Here is a 13325-nt window from a genome sequence, read left to right on the forward strand (position 1 = left end):
GAGCGAGTTCTACAAATCCAACAAGTATTAAAAGCAAGCGAGCATGAATTCCAACAAGTTCACATGGCGAAGAGCTCTCAGTTGTTAAAAATTCTTAACAATTTGATCCTCTCAACTAAAGGTATGGTACAAATCAGCAACCTCAGCTTTGGCTGAGCACTCTAGTAAAACCAATCATCACATTTGCATCGAAAACTCCTGTGTTGTGGCCAAAATAAAGAATTATCTGCTGGAGAACGCACATCTGCTGGAGAATGAAGCACCACAAAAAACAACTCTTGCCGATATTCAAGTGCATCTTCAACATGCACATGAAATGATCGAGTTTCTTCAACTGGAGTTGCAACTTCCAAGAGATGAGTTGCAACAGAAGAGTGATGTTTCCAAGTCTTTCATTTGTACCAATGAAGATAAAGATGTTGATTCCAAGTCACTGATCTAACCAACTTCAAGTGTCGAAGTGGTCCCTGATCCAGTTCAATTTTCTTCCAAACCAATCATCAAGCCATGGGAAGAAATCCAAAGTAACAGAAATCGACGAGGATTAGGATATGACAAAGATGAAAACAACTTGCATATCTCTAATTATTCTAAGCCAATCAAGTTCATTAGTGCAGGATTTCTTGATCAACTACAATCAACAAGCCATGAGAAAGTTGCAGACAAACAGACATGTGTGCAAACTCAAGTTGTAGTCAAAGAAAAATGTCTTCATTGTCAAAGAACTGGTCATCTGGAAGATTAGTGTTTTGATCTCTATCCTTGTCACCATTGTGGCAAGTCAAATCATTCATCAGAGAAATGCAACAAACAACAATAATCAAGAAAATTGAAGATAAATTATTCATGGATTGATCCCTAGGAATGGTCATCCACAGTCAGAAGATTGTATAAGTTTTACAAGCGAATTCACTCACAAATATTGTAGCCAATAGTAAAAATGAAGATGGTACTCTCGTGTAGTTGAATTGGGGAGTACACTAGTGACACACTCCTACACCTGAAGGGAGGGAGTTCAAATATAATTTGGAGAAGATTGCCTCTCCTTTCAGCTAACAAAGGGGGGAAAATGTCAATGAAATTGACAAGTGGTTGTCAGACTGAAAGTCTCGACAACATTAGCGAAGCAGCCAGTGGGCATCTTCATCAGCCAGTTGGATATCATCATCAGCAAATACACTAGTGGGCGTTCATCAAATTGTGTCAGCGGACACTGGATGTTGTTTTCAAGCAAAGGACAGTTGGATCCTTTTGTGGCTTAGCTCATGATGGAGTTGTCAAGCGACATTCAGAGATGAATCAGTCATGCAACTGACACATGGTCTCTTCATATTGTAGTTTCTTCAACATCCAGCTTTGGCGGTTTTTCAGGCAAATGTGTTTTGAGGATAAACTTGAGAGCTTGGGAGATGGTTCCTTGTTCATTTTGGATTTATCATTGAGGGGGGGAATGATAGCCTCACTCTCTTAAAAATCAATAATAAATCCAATTATTAAATTAAACAAATAAAATCATGAGAATTCCTCAAACTAAGGAGTCTAGTTTGGATGAGAGATTCTCTCCAACTAGCTCTCCTAAATTAGTGTGTAAGTTGATAATAAGTCTCAACCAAGTGAATCTAAGATAGATGCACTATCTTAAGACCACTTACTCATGTATTTAAATGTACTATTAAATTATTTGAATAATGTGAATTACACGAGCATGAGAGATCACATGATGGCTCTCTGCCTTTTCCACTAGTTTAATTTTTGTGTGTTAATTTGTTGTGCATATGGTTATATGGCTTGGTGATTCTTCTTCAGGTTGTGATACAAAATTGAAATCTAATTATGTTGATATAGTTAACTAATATGTTGAGATGTTTCAGGAACCAAAGGGATTACCTCCCAAGAGGGTAATCCAACATGAAATACCATTGCAGCAATATTGTCATCTTTCTAACATTGGCATGTACAGGATGTCAATAATGGAAAATGCATAAATACAAAAGGAAACCAAAGAGTTGTTGAACAAAGGGATCATTCAACTATCTCCTTCACCATACGGGTCACCTATTGTTTTGGTGCCCAAGAAGAATGGAAAGTATGTCACTAAAAGGAACTTAAGGAGTGTCTATCATCGAAGTAGAATTGTTGAAGGAGACACATGGAAGATGACATTGAAAACAAAACAAGGTTTATTTGAATGGCTAGTTATGCATTTTGGTCTTTTCCATTCTCCTACTACTTTTGTGTGCATGATGAATGATATATTGGAGCCACTTCTATATGAGACATTCTATTTAGATGACATCTTAGTTTTTACTCTTGATGAACATGTCGTGCATGTGAGAAAAGTACTTGATGTCTTGAAGAAAGAACAATTATTTTTGAAGATGTCAAAGTGTGAATTCGGTAAAACTTCTTTGGTGTGCTTGAGGCATATTGTTGGAGGAGGTGAGTTGAAGATAGACCCCTCCAAGGTCGATGTCATGATGAATTGGCCAACGCCCAAGATAGTCATTGGAGTAAGAAGTTTTTTGGGAGCAACCCAATATTGGAGAAAGTTTATTGCTAACTTTTCTTCTATCGCAGCTCATTTGCATGCATTGACTACTGTGGAAAAGGTCTTCCAGTGGGGAGGAAAGAAACAAAATACATTTGATGTCTTAAAAGAAAATATCAGTCGAACTCATGTACTTGCAAGCGACTATGCCATGGGTGCATTCCTCATGCAACATGGTAAGCCCATTTCATGTCATTCAAAAATTTTCAATGGTGCAGTGACAAAGTTGCAGAAATCAAGGAACTTCAACGGAAGGGATCCTTACAACAATTCCACTTGGTCAACAGGTATAAGAAATGTATATACAAAAAGGTTGATGATATGATTTCTAGGCCTATTGTTAGTGCAACTACTTTACTCAAGCATAATTTTGTTTTGCATGAAAGTTATGTTCAGCAATATGCATGCTTTCAAAATGTACATTTAAGCTTGAGTCAAGAGAACCAATTAGGGGAATTTGATTACCATTTGTGTCATAATTTGATGTACCATCTTTGCACGGCAAGCATCGGGTAGATCACAAGTTCCAAGTCGGTGATGGAGTTTGGCTTCACATTAACAAAGAGAGGCTCCAAGGAGAAGGTAAAAAGCCGAAACAAATTTGATATGGTCCATTCAGAATTCTGGAAAAGAATGGTGACAATGCCTTCAGGTTGGATTTGCCTTCATATATGGAAATTTATGCTTTTGTTAATGTGGAAAATTTAAGGTTGAGCCTCCTTTGATTGAAGATCAAGGAGAAAATGTTCATATTCCTTCCATTGATGATTTTTCTCTTGAATACCTTAATGAACTACAGCAAGACACCATTCTTGACAGAAGAATAAGGTCTTCAAAATGAGGGATTTGTGGGCTACCTTCGAGTAGGGCTCAAAGAAACAAATCCTTCCAAGGCCAAATGGATCGAGATTGGAAAGGTAAGGGAATTGTACCCTCACCTGCTGAACAACTGAAAGTGATCTTTTGGGGTCCAAAAGCTTCCAGTGGGAAGGAGTGATCAGGTGCTCAAAAATTTGCTCAAAATTCAAAGTTGTCGGATCGGTGTGGAACCTGAACGACCACGTAGTGCTCATCGTCCTGAATCCGTCGCAACTCATTTCACATGAAACAAACTCCGTATGCTCCCAAAAACATGTTATGTTCGCTTTTCCAAACATGTGAATTTAAAAAAAAATATGTAGGCAGCCCAGTGAGCAGTCTGTACTACTGACGTGGCCCTGACTAGGCATGCCTACGTGGCAGGGTGACTATGCATTGATTTTTTTCCTCCGTTGAATTAGGTGGTCTCAAGTGGCACGATTTCGTTGGTGCTAATTTGGGCGATTTTCATTGGTGGATTGGTGGCCAACCACAGGCTACAGGAGGCCGCCACATGGCAACATGGGGGCCACCAAAAATATTGTTAAGGGCCAAATGGACCAGGCGGGGGTCAAACACCAAACCTCCGTCCAACAAACCTTTCCAACTACCAATGCGCCACTATATAACTTATTATATATTGCCATGTGGATTATATTTAAACTCCGTATTTTGTGCCATTGGGAAAAGGGGCCAACTCCTGGGTGCGTGCACCCAACAAGAATCGTGGGCGAAGCGAAGTGGGGACCCAGACGGCGAGGGCAGGCCATTGGCCTTAGCCCCGGGCACGTGGCCCCCCACGACCCAAATTTTCGGACTTAAGGCATTAGTGGCAAAATTATCCATTCCACAATTTGTGTTGATTTTTCGCCAATTTGTTGCTCGGTTAGTGGAAATTGGGGTGAAAATGTAGGACATGTGCCAGATTTGGGGGAATTTGTAGAGCGAATAATGCAAGAGCTAGGGGAAGACATAACTTCTTCAGTTTTTGACCAATTTGGGATTAGGAAGAGCCTAGATAGGCATTTTTGGGCATTCTAGAGCCATTGGAGCAGGTTTCAAAGATTTTTGAGCATTGTAAATTGATGTATTCACACTTTTGAGAATAATAGAGAGGATCAAGCCATTGGAAGATGGACCAAGGAAACGTAGCCCAGGCGGGGTGAAATACTTCATCATGTGTTATTGTGATATTTTTTTGGTGATGTTCTTGTCTGTTGTATGTTGTTGTTCAGTCATTTTTTTATGTTAATTTGTACATGAAATTTACATAAAAAGACTAAAAAATCTAATGATAAAACTTTCAATTAACCTCATGAATCCTTAAGCACTTTTACATATCCTGAAGAGGAATTTAGCATAGAAAAACTAATTTTCCCATTCAGATCAAAGACCAAGACCAAGTTTGCCACAAATATTCCAATTCAAACCCTCCTCCAAGTCCCCTCCAATAATCAAAGTCAACGTTGATCAACAAGCTCCAAATATTGTCAAAACATAGATTTTCGGCCCTGCAATAGAGTTTGAATTTCAATCTGGGAATACCGCAAAAAATGCCTCAAAAATTTCGCATGTGTGAGCTTAATTAAGGAAGAAAAACTTTGATTTCTCTCTCCTTTAACTTCAACCTTCTTCTTCTTGTCTAGGCGCAAAAATAGATAAATGATGTGATGATGAATGAATGTCTCCAACAGGTCGAATTTGACTCTTATATATAGCTAGGAGGATCTAATAGGTGCCACCGGCCGATTTGAAGATCTTGTGAGCTTATGACACAAAAATAAAATTTGACTTCTTCTTTTCAAAATGTCCAAATGGGACGTGACTCAAATAAATATTCTTTTAACTCAATAAATTCCTTTTTACTCTTTTGACTTTAAGCATGAAGAAAATGCTTTAAGAATATAAATAAATGAATATAATAAATACATCAACAATATCTTTATATTATGAAGACTGAATCTAGTTACAATTTTCAACATGATTATCGATATCCACCATCTCCTTGGCACAATATAGGCTTCCAAAAAAATGAATAACCCCATTAAGTAGATCCTTAAGAGAGGTAATATGCCTGCCCTCAACATCCTTCAGCTCCCAAATGGACTTTTCTCTTTTCCTTTCTGTAGCAAAATTATGAAAAAATTTAGTGTTTTTACCCCCTCCCCCCAAGCGATCCAAATGGCACAGCTTTTAAGCCGCCATTCATCCTCTTGCTGTTTCAAGATCAGGTGCTAACGCCCTTCCAAATATATATCCAATTTTTTCTACACATCGGATAAGGAAACTGAATTTGATGGATCCAAAATCGTTGAAATTTTATTGTCAATGCCAATTAATTCTTGGATATTGTTCCTCTTTTTTTCTTTTCCCCAACTCTGAACCACCTTCTTTAGATCAATTAATTTACAACTAACCACATTGATCTAGGAAGTCTCCATCTATTAATATCCTTTTAAGCAAGCAGTCCAAACCAATGGTTCAAAATCCTCATCCTTTAACCATGTGTGATTAAATTTAGAAGGAATCTCTTTCCAGTCACATTCCCTTGCCAGTTATTGTACTTATAGTACTTCTAGACATGAAGGTGGCAAATATCCCAAAGCAAGTCTGAAAAGAGGTTTCATTGGTGAAAGTATTGACTACTCCATTGAAAATAAATTAGATTTTCATCATAGATAATTATATGCTTTTGATTGTAATCTCTCAAAGTTCAACCAATATCTTGTTCAACACTTCATTTTTCCCATTTGTTTAAATATGGAAACCTTTATGTAAATAAAAAATTATTAATCCATTCAACTAAAAAAAAATATTTTTATTTAAAATAATATTTTAAGTATGTTTAAATGCATTTTGTTTGAATATTTTGGAAATAAACTCTATAGGTGTTTACTTTATCTAACTCCACCCATCATCAGAGACTGGAAAGCAAACAAATGACTAGCATGAGCATTGATCTAACCTTAAATAATGAAAACTGCCATATTGTATTAACAATCAATAAAATATAAATTATTAAAATAAATTATCAATGGTATACTAATTGTTACATTATAACATGATCAATAAATGTATTAAATTATTAAAATGGTGAATAATAAATAGTTAAAAAGAAGGAAGCAAAAAAATACAAATAATTGTTACATTATAAGATGATCAATAAATGTATTAAATTATTAAAATGGTGAATAATAAATAGTTAAAAAGAAAGAAGTTAAAAAAAAGACAAATATAATAAAAAATAAGTATAAAAACAAATGAGAAAGGGAGAAAAATTAAAAAACAAAAATTGGTTTTATATCAATTTATATTTTGTATATGTATTATAACATAATATAAAATTTTATAGTGTTATAAATATTAAATAATTATTAATTATATTATTGATAAATTTTGATATATATATATATATATATCAAACTCTTTTAATATAATTATCAATTAAATATTTGTATAAATTTTTTCTTTCAACGATTTTAGAAAATATTTAATCGTACAGGTTTAAAAAAATCTTTCTATAAAAATCAAATTACACTTAGAAATTTTCGAACCACGCATTTCGAACCAAATTTTTTGTTATGAAATATAATATAAACATCAACGTATAAATTGAAAAAAAACATGCCAATCCATAATCTACTCGTGTCAACCCTCTCCATGTGCTTTCAATGAGCATTATGAATTTATGATGAGTGAGAAGGGCGCTGTCATACAAATTTCATTTCAAAAGATGTTATGGGAGTATGCTTTGGACAGTTGGTGAGTTGGTGTGGGCAGTTCCTATTTTCAATTCTATAGGGTTATTAATGCGCCCTGACATGCGCCCCTGATAGCCCGATTTAACACGGCATATTTTTTTTTTTCCACCTCTATAACCGCGCGCGTGTTATATCTGGCTATCAAGGGCGCATGTTAGGGCGCATTAATAAACCTATAATGTTGGAAATAGGAACTGTCGTCGGTGTATAGATGCGATAAGATGTTAGGGGACGCTTTGGACAGTGGGTGTGTGAATGCGATGTGTGGGAAGTGTGTAATGAAACATGTTCATGGAACGTTGAGATATATACCATTAAACCTTATGCTCACTCTTATGACATAAAATAAAATGATAAATTAAAGACCATGCACTAAATTAATAATTGATTTATTATTTTTTATATACGATCTATTAATAAAAATAAAACTATATCCCACAAACAAATTGTAAAATCAATGAGCCAATTATTATCTGTCTTTTTGACTTGCGAGCAGAGACGGACCATCAACCGCGCACATTTTGATTTTACAATACAACAAAAAACAGCTGTCGGGGGCAACAGGTTTCGAATTTCCATTTCACTACCACTTCTATCCTTTTTCTGGAAAATCGATCGTACTTGGTATAGATTTACCTCTCTCACTCACCTTTTTTTCGAAACCACTTACAAAAATTATTGAACACATAACCCATGAAAATTGAAAACCATATTCTAATGGAGTAGTCTATCGAGGTGGAGGAATTGCCCGGACGGCCAAAAGTGGCCGGAATCTAAGCAAAAAAATTTCAAAAAATCTTGTAGAGCCAGTGTTTGAATCGTGTTTTTGATGGTGGAAATAGATTCAGCACCATCAAAAACGTCTAAGACACCTAAAATTTTGAAGTTTAACAACTATAACTTGGATTTAGAAAAATTCTTGCCGAGTTTTCTCTAAATATGACCACAATTTCCATAACTTTCCGGGCAATTCCTTTGGCTAGTTAGACTACCGCTATTCGAATGCTTTTAACAAATATTGGAATTTTTCCAGAACTTCGCCAGTCGGACTAATTTTTAATGGACCTTTTGGTTTTATGTCCCTCATGTTAACAATTTCAATAAAAAATTGTACCAGTCAATAAATACGTTTTGTTCTGTAATTTAAATTTATCAAGTTGTTTTTATTAGATTTTTTGGAAGTTTTTCTGGTGGGTTTTTCCAATCTAATTTCTCCATAATTTCGCATGAATTTGTTGAAATTACAAACTTGATATGTAACCTCTGCACATTAGAAGTGCCTTAGGAATTATTCAAGGTGTTGAATCTTTATAGGGCGCTGAATCCATATATACAGTCAAAAAACCAGTTCAAATAACACAAATCAAGATTTCATGTCAAAATTTTCTGCCGTCCAAAATTTCATATTATATACAACTCTTTTGTTAATGTATTCAATTTTAAAAATTTAAAGAAATTTGTTTAAATTAAAAATTGTACCCATCAAATATTATGTTACTTTCTATAATTTAAATTTTCAAAAATGTTATTTGATAATGTGTTTAATTTAAAAAAAAAAAAAAATTGTTTAAATTGTTGTATGTTTGTGTGATTTTTGGTATATTTTTTTAAACAATTTCGTCCAAAATTTGATAAGGATTTGTTGGAATTGCAATTTTGATAAAGATTTGTTGTTGGAATTACAAGTTTGAATTATATAGTATATACAATTTCACTACTATAAGAGCTTTTCAAAGCATTAAATCTATTTATATATTCAAAAATGCAATTTAAACAATAAAAAATTGCAGAGGCATTGAATCCATGTATACATTCAAAAACACAATTTAAACAACAAAAAATTATAATCTCATAAGAAACATATTATATTCAAGTTAGAAATACAAAAGCCTAGAACAATTAGACTAAACTATTACAAAATATTTTCATACTATGAATTATGCCCTTCATACTAACTAAAATGAAGATGACTACATACATACATAATAGATAACGCTCATAACCAAAATGAGAATGACTACATACATACATGGCGCAGATAGCTTGACAAAAGCCATAGCTAAAATGAAGATGGCCACATTCTACCTCTTTAGAAGTGGGGATAAACTGCATCCCCTCTAATTATAAGGCCATATGATTAACCTCATTTTAGCCAAGGGATTATTTTGGAAAAGAAGATTAGCCTATGGTTAAAAATTCAAGATAAAAGATGTAAAGGCCAAGATGGATTTAGGAAATATCATTCAACTGTGGACCACCTTGTTACTCTCAAGATCATTGTGGAGGAGCATTGCAATAATAAAATTGATCGCTTATGTTGTTTCATTGACTTTAGAAAGGATTTTGACATTGTTCCCATGATAAACCTATGAAAGAGTCTCAAAGAGATAATGATTCCTCTTGAGTTGAGGGTTGGATGAGAACATTATTGCTAATCTCAAGACCTTTGAGGGTTGGTCAGAAGAAATTAATTGTGTTCCTTGTCCCCTACCCTTTTTGGCATACATATTAGTAAAGCTAGAAGAGTGTTTGGAAGATACAGGTTGTGGTCACCCCACACTCATTGGTATAGTCATAACTCTTCTCCTTTATGCTAATGTTATTTCTCTTTTGGCAAGGAAACCTTACAATGTTGTCAAACAACTAAGAATCCTCCAAGACTTTTGTTCCAATATTGGTATGACTATTAATATTGACAAAACAAAAGTCATGATAATCAAATCCATAGATATCACATATGATACGACAAAAAAGATTGGTAGAAGTTCATACAAATATCTTGGAATCGATATCCATCACAAGCTCAACTAGAATTATAGAATTGGGAAAAGGATAAATGGAGGTTGGAAAGCTTGCAATGGACTTGAAAGCAATTTTTAGTCAACAAATTTTGAGATATGTGATAAAGAGAAACTCTTCTTTGAGACTCTTGTCACCCCTATTATACTATACAAATGTGAGGTTTGGAGATGTATTATATTCAGAGAGTTGTGGAAGAAGATAGAACAAATTCAAAAGTAGTTTATAACCAACAATATCAATATTAAAATAAATACACCCTATCCTATCCTCCTAATCAAAGAAAGAATTTCCCATATTGAAATCATTTCTATGATCTAGGTATCTTATGTATACAAAGAGGTTAAAGAACATGGAAGAAAAGACTCAAAAATATGAAATACAAAATTTGGGAATGAACCACACAGCTCATAGGTGAGTCGAGATTCACCTAGAGGTTGCCCAAGTAGCGCTGCTAAACATTCATTAAACAAACAATCAAAATATACAAATATTATAGGAGTCCATTTAGTTAGGGGGATCAAACAAATTCTTGGAAAATAGGATCTAACTCCTAAATACACAGATAATCAAAACTACCTAACGAATCCATTTTTCATTATTTTCAAGTTTCTCCCTTAATGATGAAAGGATTTATTTGCACACCTAAGATCTCTCTAAACAACTCAAATTTCATCTTCTCAAGGGGCTTTGTGAAAATATGAGCGACATTTTCAAAAGTATTACAATATTCAAGTTTTTTTTTTATAATGTATCTTCTCTCTAATAAAATGAAACTGAGCATTAAGATGCTTTGTTCTTGCATGATACATTGGATTGCATTCCAACTTGATCGATCTCTGGTTGTCACATTTGATCACAGTAGCCTTCTTTTATTTTTTTTTAACATCTATAAGAACTCTCCTCAACCAAAAAACTTCACAAGTTGATGCACGCAAAGTTTTATATTCTACCTTAGTTGATGACAATGATGCAGTTGGTTTGTTCGTGCTTCTCCATGAAACAATCCTAGATCCAATGTTGAATGCATAACATGTAGTAGATCTCCCATCATCCGGATTACCAACCCAATTTGAATCTGAGTAACCTGTCATCTCAACATCAAATGAATCAATATACTTAAGTCCAAAATCAATTGTCCCATTAAGGTACCTGAGTACATCTTTCGTTGCTCTCCAATGGATTTCTAGAGGTCTTGCCAAAAACTGACTTAACACACTAACAAAGTATGTTATATCAGGTCTGGTTGTAGTAAGATAATTCAATCTTCCAACCAATTGTCTATACAATGTACCATCAACCTCCTTTGAGCCATCATCAAAATGAAGTTTCACATTCTGTTGCATTGGAACAAAAGCAACTTTACACTGATCCATTTTAAAATTCTTAAGAAATTCTCTGACATACTTACCCTAAGAGACAAAATTCTGACCAACATCTCTCCAAACTTCAAGACCTAAACAATAATGTAACTCACCAAGATCTTTCATCTCAAATACTTGTGACATTTTCACCTTAATTCCATCAATTAGTTTAATTGAATTTCCTATAATAATTAAATCATCGACATACAATGAAATAAATATCGCATGCCCCTTTGCATCAAATTTGGTATACAGATTTGGATTGCTTTGACTCCTCATAAAACCCTATTAAAGAAAGAAGAAATATATCTTCTCATACCATGACCTAGGTGCCTGATTCATCCTATACAAAGCTTTCTTTAATATGAAAACTAAATGTTCCTGCCCCTTTTTCACAAACCCTTCAGGTTGTGTCAAATACACCTCCTCCTTTAAATCACCATTCAAAAAAGAAGATTTTACATCTAATTGGTGTAAATTCCAATGGTACTTTGTAGCTAATGCAATTAACAACTAATGATATTTAATTTAGCTACTTGTGTAAATGTTTATGCACAGTCAAAAGCCTCCTTTTGTGAGCACCCTTTTCCTACCAATCTAGCTTTATATTTGTGTCTAGTACCATCTACTTTAAAATTGGGTTTGTAGTATTTACAACCATTTACATCCTATGGGCTCTTTATCTTTAGGCAATTCATTCAATTCCCAAGTCTTACCCCAAAATTCCCTCAAATGGTGAACTGCTGGTTTAAAACCATATAAGACTTCGAATGGGGTCTTAAGATCAAGATACCTTTTTGGACTTTTGTTCTTTAAATAAATGGCAGTACTAATGGCCTTTACCCAAAAAGAATTTGATAGGTTTTTACCTTTGATCATACTCCATGCATACTCCACCAATGCCCTATTTTTCCTTTCAGCAACATTGTTCTGTTGTGGAATGTAGGGTACTGTAAATTGCTGCACTATTCCATGATCCTTTCACAACTTGATGAAGTTCCCCAATCTGTATTCTCCCCCTTGATCTGAACAAAGGATCTTTATGGACTTCCCTGTTTGCTTATCTCCCATGTTTTTGAATTCTTTGAAATAATCAAAGACATCACCCTTTTTCCTAAGGATGTACACCCAAGTGTACCTTGTTCCATCATCAATAAAAAATAGAAAATAATAAGCACCTCCAAAGGATCTGGTTAGCATTGGTCCACAAACATCAGAATGCACAAGTTCTAATACATCTCTTCTTCTCCTATCATAATTAGAGGGGAATTCATCTGTATAAATATTTCCTAATGCACAACCTTCACAAGAAGCATATTCATTCTTTAACATAAGGAGTCCTTCAACCATTATTTGTTTCTGCAACATTAATAAATCATGATAATTGATATGACCATACGTCTGGTGCCAAAGAATTTTAGCTAACATAGCAGTAGAAGTCAGTGCTTGATGACTTTTTCTGGTGACATCAAGCTTGTACAATCCTCCAACTCTGACTCCTAAATCAACTGGTCTGCAGTGATCCAGCAAGTCCTTTACTTTGCAATTTGTTTTTAAGAATTCAAACTTCGAATTATGATATGTGATTATGGACACAAAGAGCATATTTTTCTTGATCCCGGCCACATACATAACATTATGGATGCGCCTAACACTACCATTTGGTAAAGTCGCTAGAATATCTCCATATCCCATGATATGATGCACACAATCATCTCCAAGATAGATGTTTCCACCATTACTTATTTCCTTGAAGTTTTCATACAATCCTGATTGCATGTCATGTGAATTGAATATCTAGAGTCTACTAACCAAGAAATAACATCATTTGTTTCAGCAGACGCGTAACATTAGACATAAACAACTTAACATTTTTAAGATTAGAATTTAGGCCTTCTCCTGCAAAATGTCGTGAATGTCTTCTGTGTTTATTATGCCCACCTTCATCACTTCTCTTCTTATAACAGTCTCTAGAAAGATGCACATTTCTACCAC

At 34.4% G+C, this 13325-nt stretch overlaps 1 pseudogene; it reads right to left on the minus strand.

Moving 5' to 3' along the window:
- Positions 1-10838: 10838 nt before the first annotated feature.
- Positions 10839-11342, minus strand: LOC149212370 (secreted RxLR effector protein 161 pseudogene; annotated as a pseudogene).
- Between the last annotated feature and the right edge of the window lie 1983 nt (positions 11343-13325).

The sequence above is a fragment of the Pinus tabuliformis genome, chromosome 1_1 (assembly GCF_031772625.1).
Source record: "Pinus tabuliformis cultivar Carrire ecotype Pingquan chromosome 1_1, CPIR1, whole genome shotgun sequence".
In the NCBI taxonomy this organism is placed as follows: domain Eukaryota; kingdom Viridiplantae; phylum Streptophyta; class Pinopsida; order Pinales; family Pinaceae; genus Pinus; species Pinus tabuliformis.